Below are 19,273 nucleotides of genomic sequence, written 5' to 3' on the forward strand. Positions count from 1 at the left end.
CTCAAGTTTATCAAAGAAGAATAGCGCGGCATTTCAATAAGAAGGTCAAAGACCGGAAACTGGAAGAAGGTTGTTTGGTTCTGAAGGAGATTAGACAGCCAATCATAGATCCACGTGGGAAGTTTCGTCCTCATTGGGCTGGACCCTATGTGTTGAAGAAGATATTGTCAGGCGGAGCCGTTATTTTGACTGATTTGGATGGCTTGGAATTCACTAATCCATGTAATTTAGATCAGTTAAAAAGAAATTTTGTGTAAATTGTAATCATTTGCATAATGTAAGATGAACTGCATTAGACCTGATTCTCTTTGGAAAAAGGAAATTATATATCGGAGATATGTAGGCAGCCCTCTTTGGGCACGGTCTAAACATTAATAAAAAAAATCATTTCATAATTTCATTATTCTTTGCCAAAAAAAAAAAAAAAGGAAGAAAACAAAAAAAAAAAAAGAAAAACCCGCTAAGTCGAAAACCCGAAAGGGCGGCTTAGGCAAAAGTCGAGGCCCGCTAAGCTGAAAACCCAAAAAGGGCGGCTTAGACAAAAATGGGTAAGCTCGCTAAGTTGAAAACCCGAAAGGGCAGCTTAGGCAAAAATTAGAGCTTGAAATAAATAAAGTTGGAAAATGCTTGGAAAGCTAAATGATTTTCTCAATTTAAGCTAAAAAAGTCAAATCTCATTCCAATAGTAGCCCAAAGTCAAGCGGAAAGCAAAAGAGTCCAAACAAATAATGAAGTCTAAATCCAAGTCTAAAGCAAAAAAAATACATCCAAAAAAAATCCAGAAGCCAAATAAAAGTCAAAATAAGAGAAAGATAGTAAAAGCCTATAGGAGTTTAGGTGTCCCGTCTCCTCCGTGGGGCAACATCCTCTGAGTCTTCCCTAGCTGTCAAACTCTGTCCATCCTCGCCTGTCCGAGGAGCCAACACAATCTCCTCACCAGTCCCAACCTCATCATCAGCGTCAACCTGAACCCAACCTTCGAGTACACTCAGCAATGCAGTCCTCCTTGGTCTCTCAATCGACCAGACAGCAGTAATGAACCAAGCTCGATACTCAGGAGAAGTCTGAACACTAGCAGGATTAGGTAAAGGCCTAACCATACGATGATCTCTAACCCAAGCCCTAAGGACTGCTCGGGTAACCCCCGGAGTAATGGCTGAATCAGTTGAAAAATCATCCATAATCGGAACAGTCTGGTCTATCCCCATTTGCCTCAAAACACATGAAGCGCAGTACCAAGTACAGTGTGTGAGGCCTAAAAGGAAAACCCGAGAATGGCAAAAGCTGACCTGGATGAAGCGGGTGATGTTGTACCATGGGATGAACCACAGTATCTCATTTGGACCCAAATCAATTAGCCATGAAGTCCATGAATCAGTAGATGGGTGGGTGATCAAAATCCTCTGCATACGATACTGAGTTGCATTATAGGGCAAGAGAGTAGGAGTAGCAACCACTTGAAGGTGGTCCTTCAACCAGACCTGAGTAATGGATCCTTTCTATTACAAGGGGATAAAGTAAAAAAAGAGAAGAAAAGATAAGAAAGATGACAAAGGGAAATACCTAGAGAATGATGGGCGAAACTGTCCAGTCATCAAACCCTAAAGCAGCCCTGTCAAGGCTCCTAATAGTCTCTGCCAGCACAATGCTACCAATACAACCCATATCCTCCATTTGTAGAACCATGGGGCAAAGGCGCAAGTCCCCAAAGCCTGGGTCCTGGTTAAATAAAAAGTCGGCCAATAAACAAAAAACTAGGGCCCGTATTCTTAGCCTCATCCGGCTAGGGTCTTCTGGGCAAGCCTCCGAAAATTCATCAATCAAGGGCAGCAGAATTGCCTTCTGGTCATCAACAATCATAGCCCTAGCTTGGGGTCGGCTGAACTGGAACAGGGTTTCAAATGACCTAACATACCCAATGTTTACCTCATGCTTGACCAAAGGGGCATTGGGGTCACACCCTATGACAGCACAAAACTCCTCAAAAAGAGGACACAGCTCCTCCATCATGGCCCCAAACCGGAAAACGTGAGCTTCAGGGTCCCAAAGTCTAATACAGGCCCGTAAAAAATCCCAATCAACTATTACACCCCTAAGAGTAATAACGGGGGAAAGACCATACCTCCCCAAATTGATCTTTTCAACTTTGGAGAGACTCCTAGTCCAACTGTGCATGCTATGGTTGTAGAAGGGATTCATGTCCTTTTAATTATTCTTTTTTTATTATTATTTATTATTTTCTAAAAAAAAATAAAATAATGTAATAACAATAAAAAAATAATAAAAAAAAAGAAGAAAGGAAGAGAAAAAAACTGACCAGGTATTGGTGGCTTGAAGAAAGAGAGAATAAAAAAAAAGGGAGAAAAAAGCAGCTTTTTATATAGAAAGACGCGCCCGAGGGCGGCTGTACCCGCCCTCTGAGGCGGGCATATCCGCCTCGAGGGCGGGCACGCCCGCCCGGCCCAGGCGGTCACGCCCGCCCGGCCTAGGCGGTCACGCCCGCCCAGTAGGGCGGGTACACCCGCCCGGCCCTAAAAAAATAAAAAGAAAATAATAATAATAATTAATTTTATTTTTTTTTAGTACATAGAAAAATAGGTCCTTTTCAATTCCTTTTTTTTAAAAAAAAAGGGGGGGGGGAGAAATGTTTTATCTTTTTTTATATATATATAGTCATGCATACATATCTTTTCATTACTAACTGAGTGCAGGTACAAATAAAGTTCAGTACAGGAACATAGCCAAAGTTCAAAAATACAGCCGAGTTTCAAAAAAAAAAATCCAAAGGAAAGCAGGAAAATCTAGCATCTATCCATGGCGGGGCCTCCTACTCCTCTGATCATCGAAGGCCTGTAGAGTCCAGGCTGAAGTTAGTTCCTCCTGCATACCGAGAACTAGTTCCATCATCTGGCTGACTAATCCGACGGGAACCTAAAAAAAAAAGAAAAAAAAAAGATTTTTTTAAGTCAGAATCAAGGTTCTTATGAATCCTTTTTTTGGAAAAGTTTTATTAATCTGTACCTCAGTGATGTTATCAGGAGGAAGAGCTAGGCGATTCACACGCCCTAGAGAGACCTCCCGGAGAGACGAAGTGCCATCAGGGGTGTAATAGGGAATGCTGTATGGAAGGTGCAAATTGGCCAAGCCCGGATGAACTGGCCCGGCAGCTTCTAAAATAGCCTGAGGAACCCTGAAAGCGCCAACCGAGTGGCTGGGACCAGCCCCAGACGGACCCTCCACCGGAGTGGAAGAAGAAGGATGGGTCGTAGACCTCCTCCTTGGAGTCCTGGCCGAGGGGCCTGAAGCCCGAGAAGAACGGGTGCCAAGCGGCTGGGAAGGAGTCGACCTCGGAAGACTGTCAAGCCGAGATCCAATAGGCTGCATCAGAAACATCTGGCAAAATTCATCATAATCCCCACTCCGGATAAATTCCATATGAGGAATACCCTCAGTATGGGCCTCGGTAAGAATCATCTGTTTTCCCGCTCGCATGTCCTCAGGAGGAGGATGAGGAACGGAGCGGCAGCCCCTAATCTGGAAGTCCACTCTCTCACCCAGATAATAGCGTCTCAAGACAGGATGTGACAAGATAACCCGCCGCCGAGACAAGATCTCTGATCGCCGGAAGTGGGGATCAGCCTCAATCAAACTTTGGAGTCGGGCATTCATCGTCCCCTCCTCAACTTGTGTAAGAGAAGCAAATGTGTTAATAAATCCTTTTTATTTCCACATAATCAAGAAAAACTAAAAGGCACTTACCTGATCCATGGTACAAGTATCGAAGAAGGTCCACAGGTCCCCTAGAGACTTCCTGCGTAGAACAGACCGGTGATTTGCTCGGTACCACCTCCAAGCCAAAGGTACCAGCCCTAATCCGAGATCAGTATGAGTCAGCTCTGGACGGATGTAGGGAAAATACTCAAAAGCCCAAGTCTGCAAAACGAAAGAAGGGATCAGTGGAAAAAAGAGACAACAGAGAAAGGGAATATGTTCTTTACATTACCTCCCAGAAATAGTAGGTCCCACTGAGCTTACAGTGGCCTCGACTCAGATCGCACATATCATCACACATGCGGCTCAGAATAGCACCGGCCCAGTCATACTAAGTAAGATGGGCCAAATCCTCCAAACTCTTCAGAATAGGAGGGTTAAATTTCTCCTTCCTGTTAGACCAGAAGGTCGAGGCAAATAGCAGCAACAGAGTGAATCTAGCTACCTGAGTAGCCGTTAGCTCTCCCTGCCTGTATCTAGCATAAATGTCGGGGGCCTGGAGGGATAGCCAGTGTCTCGAAATACTCAGAACAGGGGCAGAAGAGTTAGGATTGACAATTCGGGGCAGGTCAATCCCTATCAGCTCCATCATCCGATCAGGGGTGACCTCAGTCCTCCAATCGTCATACAGCTCGATTGGCCGAGTGCCAAAAGGAATCCCGGAGATCACCGAAAAGTCAATCGGGGTCATCGTCATCTCACCCCAAGGGAAATGGAAAGTGTTGGTGGTGTCCCACCATCTCTCAGCCAGTGCACCCAGTAGGCTCTTGTAATTCTGCCTACCCAGCTCAAGATGTCTTAAAAAGTCCAGATAAGAGGGACTGATGATGGCTCCGACTGGGCTGTTATGGTCGAGTATGCCAATTGGGATCTCAGCAACAGAGGACTTGCCTACATCCAGCCTAATGTTTGGATCCTAAAAGGTAAAATGGTTTAAAATTATTCTTTAGTTCCTTACTAAGGATAATGTTTCAATTCTCCCCTAGCATGCATACTAATAAGACGGTAAGTGCAGAAAAATTTGTCTTCACAGTTCGGCCACAGAGGCCCAAGAAATCACGATTTGGCCTAAGGCCTGAAAATTCACAATCAGGCCACAGAGGCCCAAAATTTTCACCATTTTGGCCTAAGGCCCAAATAATAAATAAATGAGAGTGACATGGGAACTGACCTGGGCATAGACACCGGTGACAGAAGCATGAGTGTCGACATCTGCTATCACACGAATTTCGTCAAGAGAAATCCCCAGGGACTCTAGAAAATCCTCATCGCTACTATAACTCGAAGAAGCCATGGATGAAGGGAGGATGAGAGAATTTGAGAGAGATCTTTAGAGTAAAGAGATAGAAATGAATGAGAGTTGAAAATTTGAGCTATTTATAAAGAAAAAGGGGCCAAAAGGCTGTCCTCTGGACGCGTCTGTTTTTTCGCCTCCAAAATTTGTGTTTCAAACAACCACCGACTGCCATAAATCATCTTTATGGTCACCAGTGGGAGGCAACTGTGAATACTCAAATTTTGAGGCTCAAAAAGCTTGTTTTCCCGGACTGCAAACAGTCCGGCAGGACTAAAGGCCATTTTGGAATTTCGCCGGAAGTATACCAATATGGTACTTGAAACGTCCGGAAAATTGTGAGGATCGCAGAACTGGTCCCGGAATATTTTTTGAAGGTCCACAACTCCCAAAAAAGCCTCTGGAGCGAAAAAAAGGCATGGGTCGATGTGCCCGCCCAGCAGGACGGGTGCCCCCGACCGGGCCAGGCGGGCACGCCCACCCAAGCAGGGCGGGCGTGCCTGACCGTCCCAGGGGGGCAAGCCCGCCTTGCCCAGGCGGGCACACCCGCCCATTTGGGGCGGGTACGCCCGCCCTCAAAAGGCAGCACGCCCGCCCCCCAGGGCGGGCAGAACCGCCCTCGGGTCGCCTTTTTTCTATAAAATTGGCCCCGGGGCCTCCGTTTTTACCCACTCAATCTGTGTTGACGGACGCTCCTTCTCCCTCACGCTCTTTGCGATTCTTTACTGCTTTTTTGCATTTTTATTCAGCTTTATTATTTTTCTTGTTTTGTTATTTGGTCATTTAAAATCAAATTAATTAATATTACCTTAACGAGGAGCTTAACCTGGAGTTAAGAAGTGGCCGCCGATTAAATCAGGTACATGAACTAAAACTCTGCCTATTTAATTTTAGCATGTCATACATTCTTCTCTTCTACTCCTAATAATTCTATAACTGCATAAATGCATTCATGACATCTTTAGGCAAATAAACTGCCTCAATTAAATAAATTTAAGCTAAATGCCCGGTTAATAAATAATCATGGTATTAAAGTCTAAACCCGACAATATTGGCTTAAAAGCCTAGTTAATCAATAACTATGGTGGAATTGCCTTTATTTCGAACAAATCCGGCTTAAGTCCAATTAATCAATAATTGTGGCTAAATAGCCTTCATTAAACACGTTTTTTCTTGGCAATCAATTGCCTACATTGCAATTCAATTAATCAATTTTTGGCAAACAAATTGCCTATAAATTAGATTAACCATTTTAGCGACAAATCGCTTAAATCAATTTTTTGGCAAAATGCCTTAAATTAATCAACCTTTTTGGCTAAAAGCCTTCGAATAATAAATTCTTGGCGACAATCGCCTAAATAATCATCTTTTGGCAAACAATTTGCCTAAATCAACCTTTTTGGCTAAAAGCCTTCAAATTAATCAATCTTTTGGCTAAAAGCCTTAAAATCAAGTATTTTGGCGACAAACGCCCAATCAATCAATTTTTGGCAATATTTGCCTAAATCATTCTTTTTGGCTAAAAGCCTTAAATCAACAATTTTGGCATCAAATGCCTAAAAATCAATTTTCAGGCAAAATGCCTAAACAAAATGCACAAAGCATACACACACTCATGCATAAAGCATACCCATTCAAAGCCCTCTAAAAGAGGCCTATCGAACTACGTTGACTTTGATCTTCCATTCAAACGGAAGTACGTAGGCACGTTCGGGATTTAACCTCGAGTGGCAAGTCGAAATCACTTAAAATTGGTCCAGATTACATTGATCACTTTGCAAAGCATTCATTCATGGTTAGTTTATCAGCGTGACATAGTCTCGGGATCCATCTCGGGTTTGTACACCATGCCTTAGAAATTGGACAATTAATCTAGTAACTAGGTTAATTAAAATCGGAGTCACTTAGGGTTTTTTTCCTAGTTTACCCTAAAACAATTAAACAAGGTGGCGACTCATACATTCACGTGCATTTCTACCCTTAGTCACATGCATTCATATGCATTTGATGTTTTGGGGAGGGGTTCACAGCATGATTAGAACTTATATGCATAAAATTCAGGGGGAGCACATGCTTTTATGTTTGCTAAATTTATTGGTTTTGTCATCATCAAAAAGGGAGAGATTGTTGGCTCAAGGATCAATTTCTAATCTCGGATTTTGATGATTAAGGATCTCAAGATGCGTCTTGAGGAGTGGATGTAGGCGAGTTAGTGCCGAACCACTATAAATCTCTGTGTTAATCTTTTTACTTCTGAAGTTTGCTTCATACTGTCTTTATAACACATTTGTTTAATTTTTAGAAACGATAAAATTGTTAATAATTCAGATGTTCTAAAACAGTAATAAGTCTTATCTTTTCTGAACATTAGAACTCTGGTATTCTAATAAAGTGAATATACAATGTTCTAACTGTTGTTCTATTCTCAGTATATTTCACTGATTGGGTTTCTAATTAACTTTCTAAAATTTATGAGGAAGTTCTAATCTTGATAGCTTTCCATCATAAAGTCGTTCTGATATTTGATTAAGGCTCTGTGAAGAAGTTCTGAATTTAATAACTGTCTTTCACATAGCTTTATATGATTTTTCAAACTTTATGAGGAAGTTCTAATTTCAATAACTTTCCTTCATAAAGAAGCTCTGATATTAAATAAGTCAGTGTGAAGCTGTTCTAATCAATAGCTGCACTTTGCACAGACTTTCTATCTTTTATAATTAGAACATTGTGAGGTGATTCTAAACCATATTCTATTCTCACAAAGTTCTGTGTGTTTTCCGCTACACTTAGAATTCTATATTTTATTTAGAATTTCTAAAATGTATTTCAGTTTTTAGAAAACCCAATTCACCCCCCTCTTGGGTTGTGCCATACGTATACGGGACCCACAATCTGGTATCAGAGCCTTGGCTCTTGACTTACCGAAGCTTAACCGCTTAACAGATAAGATCCCATGGCAACCCCACTTCCTCTTTCTTCTTTAGAAGGACAATCTGTTTCTAGACCTCCTTTGTTCAATGGCTCTAATTACTCTTACTGGAAAACTAGAATGGAGAATTTCATGAAATCAGTTGATATAAACTGCTGGAGAAATGTTATCACTGGTCCTCGTATTCCCATGAAAACTGTAGGAGATGAGCTAGTTAGAAAAACAGAAGAAGAATATACCGATGCTGATTGGAATGACATTGCTGTAAATGCAAAAGCCATTGATATTCTTCATTGTGCTTTAGATGCAACTGAATACAACAAAGTGTCTTGATGTAAATCTACGACAGAGGTTTGGGAAAAACTTAAAGTCACCTATGAGGGTACAGATAGGGTAAAAGAATCCAGAATAAATATCCTTTGTAGAGAATATGAAATGTTTAGTATGAAAGAAGGGGAAACTATTGCAGAATTAAATTCTAGATTTACCAATATAGTTAATCCTTTGAGAACTCTCGGAAAGGAAATTTCAGAAGATGAGCTTGTTAAGAAAATCCTTAGAATTCTACCTAGAAAATGGGATTCTATAGGAACTGTCATGAATTACAAAGAGACTCCCGTCACTTATGATTATCTTATAGGAGCTCTTGTTTCAGAAGAAATGAAATCTTCCTTGACAACGGAAGATAAGAAAAAGAAAGGACTGGCTTTGAGGGTAGATTCTAGTGAAGAAAGTTCTTCTGATCTTGATAGTGATGATTTAGCACTTGTTGCTAAAAGATTTAAAAAGTTCTATAAAAAGAGTGGAAGGCCACAGAAAAAGTTTAACAAAAAGAACTTTCCACCCAAGAATGGGAACTTACCAAAGAAAGAACCTTCTGAAGTGGTTTGTTATGAATGCAACAAACCTGGACATATCAAGCCTAATTGTCCTAAATTGAAAAAGAAGTCAACGAAAGAGAAACTGAAGCAGGTTTCGTAGCTGCTTGGAGTGATTCAGATGATTCTAATCCTAAAAGCCACAGCGATCAAGAAGAAATTGCTAATATTTGTCTGATGGCTACTATCGATTCTGAATCTAAAGAAATCAGCACTCTTACTTCAACACAGAAAACTGGAATCAACGAAACAAATGCAACGATCCATGAGAATGATGAAAGCACTGTAAGTATTTCTGAACCCGAATCAGGAAGTGATCTTCTAAATACTTACAATAATCTTTGCAATGAGTTTGAAAAACTTGTTAGAAAGCATAAAGTTCTAAAGAAAGATTTCAAAAAATTAAAATCTGAAAGTAATCATTTAAAAGATGCTTTTTATCAAGAAGTTACATGCAAAGATCTTATTATAGAAATCAAAGATCTCAAAAGTTGCAATAATCGATTTTCTGAAAATCTGACATATCTTGAAGAAATTTAAAAAAATCTAAATTCTGAAAATGAATCTTTGAAAACTGAGATTAGAATTCTAAAGTCAATTTCAGAATCATTTTCTAAAGAGAAGACAAGTTCTAGCAGTTTGCTACTGAGTATATTATGCTTTGATAGTTTTTGCTCCATGATTGAATTAAGTTTTGCATGATGCTATTTTGAATTAAGTGATTATGGTAATATATAAGATGGTTGGCTTGTTTGAACACTTCTATTTAAATCATTTACCCTTATGATAAGTCCATATATTGGACAAGTGAGGCATGTTATAGCTAGGCAGAGGTAAGTGCCTCCTTATAGTGAATTTTAATTATGAAGGTCACTTGATCATTATTTAATAATGACAATTGGATTCTTAAATGATTATTAAGTATATGTAAATGTTTTTGTATAATCTGTGAATATTGCCCTTATATGAGTAGTAATGTGTATGAGCATGAAATAAAAATTTTATGGTCTTGACTCTCTTAACAGAAATGAACAAGTAAGCTATATGACTAAAATTTGAAAGTTAAACATGATCAAGTTGAAGTGAAAATCCTTAGTTGGTCAGGTACCTAAACTTGCATGTTGAAATGATTTATAAAGCTTGGTGATATCAATGAGTCGCATGCTCGGCTAGACCTTCAAGGGTCATTGAGGTGACCGGAAGGTGTATGCCTTAAAATTTTTATTATGATTATAAGTGTGAAGTGTGTACCTTGGTGAGTCTCATATGATTAAGTTATCAAACTGTTATACATGAAATGAGTATGATAGTTAATGTGTAAAAGAAGTATGATATGAATTTATATAACTTTATGAGTGTGTTTGCCATGTGTAAATGGTTTTAAGAGTAAATAGCTTTTGAGATAACCTATGACATATGACTTGACATGAATGAGTAATGTGAGTACTTAGCACGAGTATTCATGTAATGAATACAACTTATTATTGGATTATGTTTTCTTAAAAGTAATACTAATGAGAAGAAAAAGAACAAATAAGAAAACACCATTAACCTCATTCACTTCGTTGAAGCATTTCATCAAACACATAGTAGATGACAAAATAATGGTAAATAAATTTAATATAAAACAAGTTAAACTATCAAAACTCATGAATTAAACATTTGCAAACCTAGTAACCATAACAGTTATTAAAGCTCTTTCATTCAAATCAAATCAGATCAAAGAGAAAGGAGGAGATAACACTGCTTCAAATTATATCCAAATATTTATGAAGAAAATAAAAAACTCCCACTAACCTGTTGCTTCGATGGATGAAAATTGCAGCTTAGAGAGGTGTTAAGGAGGAGATAGCGCTGAGGAACGATGAGCGGCTGTTGTATAAGAGATGAGCAGGTGTAAATGATAAGAAGGAGATATGTGTTGTATAAGAGATGAGCAAGTGTAAATGATAAAAAGGAGATATGTGTTGAGGAGATGAGCGGCTGCGTTTTGGATATTTGAGGTAAGGTCAGTTTAGTCCATAAAAATATTAGTGGCTTAATATGTGGAATTCATTTATAAATTCCAACAATTTTAATAGAATTTCAATTAAGTTTTACTCCATTCCACAGAATTCAATTCATAGAATTTAAATCCATGTTTTTTTTCATTCCAAACATAAAATTTTGGATTTCCAAATGAATTCAATAAAATTTTGTGGAATTCATTTGTTCCAAATGGGCCAGTAATGTCCAATTCCATGGAATTAAAATTCTAGAATTGAAATCTATATTTTTTTTCTTTCCAAACACAAAAATATGGATTTCTAAATGAATTCTATAAAAGTTTTGTGAAATCCATTTGTTTCAAAAAAGGGGTTAGAGTCTCAATGTATAAATTGAATATAATAAAAAAGGAAAAAATTTACCTTTTTGAAGCTCATTTGCAACACAAAATGAGGATGGAGATGATAATCAGAACCTTGCAAACAGGAATTTCAAAATAAATAAGAAAATCAATAGCTTCAACATGATGTATGAGAAGCTTCTCATTGATATCAAGTAAGATTTATCTCTAAAGAGAATGCTCCCAAGACTCGCCCAAAAACAAAATTGTCCTTTTATTTTCCCTACGAAGCCTTAGTACACCCCTTCTTTTTTAATTCAAGGCATTTCTGTGTTTGCACAAATCACTAATAGTGAAATGGGCTGAAATTATATGTAAGAATCCACCTATTTGACAGACCTATACTTTAGGAATGTCATAGTTATTAGCTCAAATAGTAGAATTTAAGTGTTAATTAGATTATAACTTAGGGACCCAAAAGTGTTTTACTCTAATAATATGCTAAATATATAAATTCACCCCTGAATGTTTATAAAAAAAACCTTGTGGCTCCTTCTACTCTCAAAGTGTCCTTATGACCTTTAGATTTTGATTTTTGCTGGCATTCAACACCTTACATATTGCTGGCACCTTACATGTTGCTGGCAAAATGGGCGTGTATTTGCAGACGCTATGAAAGCAAGTGAATACATAAAAAAACACTACATGTTGAAAGCATATTAACTTTTAATATTTATTTCTCTCTCATTAATTTTCCCTTAATTTTTCGACAAAATCATACTTGCCTCTCAAAAAGATCATCTCAATCGATATCCTTCATTCTACTCCATTTGCAAATTAATTTTTATTTCAAATTAATACATTCATATTTTCTTTCTAGATTGTTGCATATAAAGAAGAACAAAGAAAACAGCATTGAAGAGCTCAACTCCATTAAAGAAAGCATACTTCAATAACTAAAAAAAAAGAAAATAAAAAGCATAATTTTGTTAATTCATACAACAAAACAAATCAGAGAAAGCTCCAAAGCAAATATAATGCTTTGAGAATCCAAAACACTTACACTAAACACAACCAATCTCTCCTCTTGTTTCCCCAATTCTTTAGTTTCTTTTTGATTTTTGTCTCTCTTGCAAAAAATTACCAATTAAAAGCAACAAATTTAATGAAAATGAGAATTAATTTTCAAAAATTTGCCTGGGTAGTTACGGTGTCTTCATTTCCAATTATATGCAGCTAGTTGTCATCATCTCCAAGGTTCCTTTGCTTGCCACCGTCATAGTCATATTGCAATTTAGATCTCTTGTTGTAGTCATTTTTCTAGCTACATAGATTTGAAAATCATGTAATCAATTGATTGGGAAAGTAACTAAGATAAAGCGAAAAAATCAAACACATAAACAAATAAGAAAAAGATAAAATAAGAGGTTTCTTATGATATGTGTTCCTACTTTTGTTTTATTGTGTTCTAGTGTATGAGTAGTGTGAATACTCAAATTTTGAGGCTCAAAAAGCCAGTTTTCCCGGACTGCGAATAATAAAATTTGCTACAGTAAATTTGCCTTTTTTTTCCGAACTGCAAACAGTCCGACCGGGCCGGAGCCCATTTTGGAAACTCGCCGAAAGTATGCCAATATGGTACTTGAAACGTCCGAAAAATTACGAGGATCGCAGAACTGGTCCCGGAATAATTTTTGGAGGTCCGAAACTCCCGAAAAAGCTCCTGGAGTGAGGTACGAGAGACACCACCGCACACGGCGGCGGCGGCCGCCCTGGGCAGCAGCCCAGCTGCGGCGGAAGCAGCCGCCGGCTCCAGCGGCAACGGCCGCCCTGGGCAGCCGCTCCGCCGCGGCGGCAGCTGCCGCCCTGGCGGCACCTGCCGCCCCAGACCCGTTTTTTGCCTATAAATAGGCCACTTACCCCTCCATTTGAGCTTACTCCTGTCTGTGTTGACGGACGATCTTTCTCCCTCACGCTTTTGCGATTCTTTTACCGCTTTTTGTATTTTTAATTCAGTCTTTATTTTTTTTATGTGTTGTGATACTTGGCCACTAAAATTAAACAAATTCTAATTAATTAATTAATATTCCCCAAACGAGGAGCTTAATCTGGAGCTAAGAAGCGGTCGTCGATTAAATCAGGTACATAAATGAAACTCTGCTCATTTAATTTCAGCACTTCATGCATATTTCTCTTCTACTCTTAATAATTCTACAACTGCATAAATGCATTCATGTCATTATTTAGGTAAACAAACTACCTTAATTGAGCACGATTAAGTTTAAATGCCTGGTTAATTAATAATCGTGGTGTTAGATCTTAAATCCGACAATTTTGGCTAAAGAATCTAGTTAATTAATAACTACGGTTCAATCGCCTTATTTCGAACAAATCTGGCTTAAGTCCAAGTAATTGATAATTGTGGCTAAAAGCCTTAATCAATCGCGTTTTGGCAACAAATTGCCTACAGTTTAATCAATTACATTTTGGCAACAAATTGCCTACGGTTTAATCAATTTTTGGCAAACAAATCGCCTATAAATAAGATTAACCATTTTTAGCGACAAATCGCTTAAATCAATTTTTTTTTTTTTGATATAATGTCGTGAATTAATCAACCAATTTTGGCCAAAGGCCTTAAAATCAATCAATTTCGGCAACAATCGCCCGATCACATCATTTTGGCAAACAAATTGCCTAAATCAACTCATTTTGGCCAAAGGCCTTAAAATCAATCAATTTCGGCAACAATCGCCCGATCACATCATTTTGGCAAACAAATTGCCTAAATCAACTCATTTTGGCCAAAGGCCTTAAATCAATCAATTTCGGCGACAATCGCCCAATCAACACTTTTGGCAAACAAATTGCCTAAACCAACTCATTTTGGCTAAAAGCCTTAAAATCGATCAATTTCGGCAAAATGCCTTAAAATCAACCATTTTCGGCTCAAAGCCTTAAAATCGACCATTTTTGGCAAAATGCCTTAAAATGAACCATTTTTGGCTAAAAGCCTTAAAATCAATCATTTTGGCGACAAATCGCCCGACAAAATCAATTTTGGCAATAACAAGCCCGAACATCAATTTTGGCAATAATAAGCCCAAATATCAACTTTGGCGACAAATCGCCCGACAACCATTTTTGGCACAAATGCCTTAAAACCAACATTTTTGGCGACGAACGCCTAATCGAATCAATCGATCCTTTGGCAAAATGCCTAAACAAACATGCACAAAGCATACACACACTCATGCATTAAGCATACACCTTCAAAGCCCTTCAAAGAAGGCCTATCGAACTACGTTGACTTTGATCTTCCATTCAAACGGAAGTACGTAGGCACGTTCGGGATTTAACCCCGAGCGGCAAGTCGAAATCATTTAAACATTTCATTAAGTCCAATTGCATCATTTACCCTGCAAAACATTCATTCATTGGTTAGTTAATCAGCATGACATGGTCTCGGGATCCACCTCGGGTTTGTAGATTGTGCTTTAATCATTGGGATAATTAATCTAGTAACTAGGTTAATTAAAATCGGAGTCACTTAGGGTTTTTTCCTAGTTTACCCTAAAATAATTAAACAAGGTGGCGACTCATACATTCACGTGCATTTCTGCCCTTAGTCACATGCATTCACATGCCTATGATATTTGGGGTAGGGGTTCATAAGTAGGAATGGCTAAAGAGAGTTCGATATATGTAGGAGGTTAGAGAAAGAGGAGGTTGGATGTTGGAGAAGAGATTTGGGTATGAAGTTAGAGAAAGTAAATTACTCCCTCCATTCTACTTTAATAGTAAAATTTCATTTTTTTTCATAAGAACTAAGAAAAATGATTAGAACACGTTGATTTTCTAAATACATATTCCCCCTGTTCCACTTTAATAGTAATAAATGAGCATTTTACTTTGTTCTACTCTAAGTGCTCATTTAGAATTTTGAGAGTATATTAATAAAAAAAATTTTCAATTTTACCCATATTTATTAGGTGTAATTTATTTTTATGTTTACATTTATTTTTTTTTATCATTACTTTAATTGCAGTTAAATTAAAATTTTGACCACACACATAACTAAAAGTTTTTCATTATGTCGACATGAAAAATGAAATGGAAGTACTACTCTAATGGTGGTTGTGCAATATGAGATAAAATTAACATTGATTTTGTGGTAAAATTAAATGAGGAGTTTTTTTTTTATTTTAAGAAGCGCAATTTTAGCATTCTACCATGTGTTTTACTACAAAATCAATGTTAATTTTATCTCATATTGTACAGCCACCGTTAGAGTAGTACATCAATTTCTTTTTTTCATGCCTTGATATAATGATATACTTTTAATTATGTGTGTAGTCAAAATGTTAATTTAACTACAATTAAAGTAATGATAAAAAAGAGAAAAATAAATGTAAGCATAATAATAAATTATACCTAATAAATATGTGAAAATTGAAAAACTATTATTAACACGGTAATGTTATTTACCACAGTTTGTGCCAGCTCAAAAGGGGTATTTTTGAGTTTTACTAATTGTATTTATATTTCACAATTTTCAACTAATTAAATGTTACGCCCTACGTTCTTTTTATATAGGGAAATTTTCCATCTTGGGCGTTCTTTTTATACAGAAAATTTTGCTTAATTTGGTAACTTTGGAAAATATGCCAATGTGAAAACTCTATCTTACCCTTGTTTTAGTCATTTGTGAAACTTTTAGTGTGAGAGATTCTTAAGAGAGTAATAGACAAAATTATAGATGAGCATTTAATGTGAATAAATTTTGGTGAATGGACTTTTTACATCAATTTCCATTATAAAAAAAAAGTGATCATATAGGTTATATGAGACTGATTAAAATGAAGTTTGAATAGAAAAAGACCACAAAATTTTTAAGTTGGCCTCATTGAAAGGAATTTTTACGAATTTAGCCGAAAATTTAAAAAATTGTAAAATATTTAAAGTATGTTTTCAATAATCAAAAGCAATTGAAAGGTTAAATGAACACAAATTTTCATCTCACACAATTTTCCTAAATAAAGGAGGAAAAACGAATTTCTCTCCATATGCTAGAGCATAAACTTTATTTTTGCAACTGTTTATATTTCATTCATTAAACAAAGCATTTAAAACCTCATTGAATATTGAAACATAATTTTAATACATGCATTGATATTAGAGGAGAAATAAATGATATATTAGGGGTAAATTAGTAAAAAAATAACAAAAAAAGTTGGTTAAACTACTTTCTTAATTTTATGAAAAATTAGTTGTAACTATATAAAAAGAACGAAGGGATTATTATGTAAAGTCATAAATATCCTTTACTATATATAGAAATTTTGTAATTAAATTTGAAATTCAAATTATTTATTGATTCTTGAGACATTTATTGTAGTTAATGGGTTCCAATGAAATGACTTTTTGTAATTCCAAGAAGCTTTTATTAGTGAATTAATTAATGTTTAAATACTAATTGGAAACTCCGATTGCTTTATAAAAGGAAGGTTAAGAAAACTAAAAGAGAGACAAATATACTAGTAAAAAATCTAATACTTGATATTAAAAATTCTAGTACTTTATATAAGTAACTTCACAATAATGGTTAATACTTTAAAGAACTATATGATTTCTACTTTAAAGAATTATATAGTTTTAATATGATTTCTACTTTAAAGAAATAAAATATAAGTGTCAAGATTGGAATATATATTTTATCATTGTTAAGTATTATTCAATATGAAATATTAAATAAATATCTATTAAAATATATATGTATAATTTTCAAAATTAAGTAGAAATCCTTGAAAATTATTTAAAAATAATTAAATAAAGGGTGCATTTACTTACAGAAAATAATTTCTTGTTTTCTATTTTCTATTTTTTTAATAAAACAGTTTTCTTAGTAAATAAAAACTAGAAAACAGAAAATAAAAATGTGTTCACTTGATAATAATAAAAAATATATTTTAATTTAACTTCACAAACATTATTCATAATTTTCATAATTAAAAGAAATAAAATATTAAAAAATAAATTTAGAAATTTTGAATGTAAAAAGTTTTTAAATTTTTACTATTGATTATTATAATAATAATATCATTTTTTTATCATTTTGTAAATTTTTTTCAAAATAAAGGATATAATGTATTTGTAAATAATAAAATTAATTATTTATTAAAGCATATATAAATTTTATTTTAATTAAATATTTTTGTTTTTTCAAATGAAAATATTTTATAAAAAAATTATTTATAGATATTATAATTTTAATTATGAAAATGTCATTTTAAAAAAGTGAAAAACAGTTGAAAAACATGTCTTTTGTTGTAAAGAAAACTCTGAAAAATAACTTCAAGTTGTTTTCCAAATCTAGTTGAGTTTTGAAAAACTGGAAAACTGTTTTTTAATTTTTCAAATAGAAAATTGATTGATTTGAACATAAAACTCTGTTTTCTAGTTTTCTTGGAAAACTTTTCTAGAAAACTACTCCAGTTTTCTACAAGTGGACATACCTAAAGATTTTTACTTAATCAAATTAGATAATTGAGAACTCACATAAATATTTTATTTTCAATCATATTGCTCCTATTAGACTTTATACTCATTGTTCTATTTAAATAAATTATCAATTTATATTTAATCTAGAATTTATTATAATCTATGATATTATGGAACGTGATAGTATGAATTTATATTTAATTTGGAAAAAGGCTCTGCTTCTTTAATCAATCTAATTATAGTCATAAAGAGTTTGTAACTAATTAAATCATAACATTAAAAAATATTAGTTAATTTGGTTTTGAGTAATTGGGAATGGGGAGGGAAGATTCGAACTCAGATCTATCGTCAGGTCCTATCTGTACTTACCATTAGGTTGTTGTCATGGTATGCATATTATTTAATTTGATTAAGTACATTAAACATATCTGCTTAATGAGTTACTCTTATAAATAATTTGTACTTGTTCAAATCATTAACATTAGATATTTTTATTTAATCAAATTTGTTAGTGAATCATACTTAATTTGATCAAATATGTTACTTAAAATTAAAGATTTCTATTTAATCAAACTAATTAATCAATTATACTTAATTTGATTATTCACATTAAATTTTTTAATATCATTAATCACAATAGAGATTTCTATTTATTGCAATTGATGATGTTATGTATTTTAAATTGTAATAATTTATATGTATGTGTGTGAATTTTATGGTGTTACAATTTACGTTTATTTTTTAAATTTCATGAAATATAATTTACTTTAATTTGCTTATTATTAGTTAATTAGTTTTAAAATATTTTATCAAATAATATCTTATAATTATACAAGTTATATGTATATAGTTACTTCATAGAATTAGTAAATATTAGAACAATATGTGTTAAATATATATTTAGTTATACCGTTTGATTCAACTAGTGCTTTACTATTTGATATGCAGCATATGTTATAAATATATATGTTCTATAAAGTTTGTTGGACATAAATAATTGGATAATTGTTTGGTTCAATTCATACAATATTACCTTGTAATTGAATCACATTGATCAATTTTATATATAACAAAATTATATGTTATAGTGTTCTATATGAATTTTAAGGAGAAATTGAATTTAGATTTTGTATATATATATATGCACTGATGCTATACAAAACAAAAGTGTGCATAACTTATATAATTATAAGGTATGGTTTATTTTGTAAAATATTAAATTGTTAGTTGAATCATATTGAGAAGTTAAGTGCGCATAACCTTTTACCCTACTCATTGTATATTTTAGGAACTGAACACGGGGAGAACGATTGGCAGTGGTAGCTTGCGCGATAGACTCTATCTGTTGGGTGACGTTTGTCGTTTTCCAATTTTGGGTACCGGTCAAGCTTTGTTAGGAACTTCTAGAAATCCTTCCCATGAAGTTATTCAATGGCATAGGAGATTAGGACATCCCTCTTTTTCTATTTTAGGACGTTTATTTCCCACTTTATTTGCTAAGTGTGATTTCGATTCATTAGTATGTGATGCTTGTGAACTTGCCAAACACACCAGGCATTCTTATTCTCCAATTA

The sequence above is a fragment of the Jatropha curcas genome, chromosome 3 (assembly GCF_041381405.1).
Source record: "Jatropha curcas cultivar XTBG-Jc1 chromosome 3, XTBG_Jcur_1.0, whole genome shotgun sequence".
NCBI classification, from domain to species: Eukaryota; Viridiplantae; Streptophyta; class Magnoliopsida; order Malpighiales; family Euphorbiaceae; genus Jatropha; species Jatropha curcas.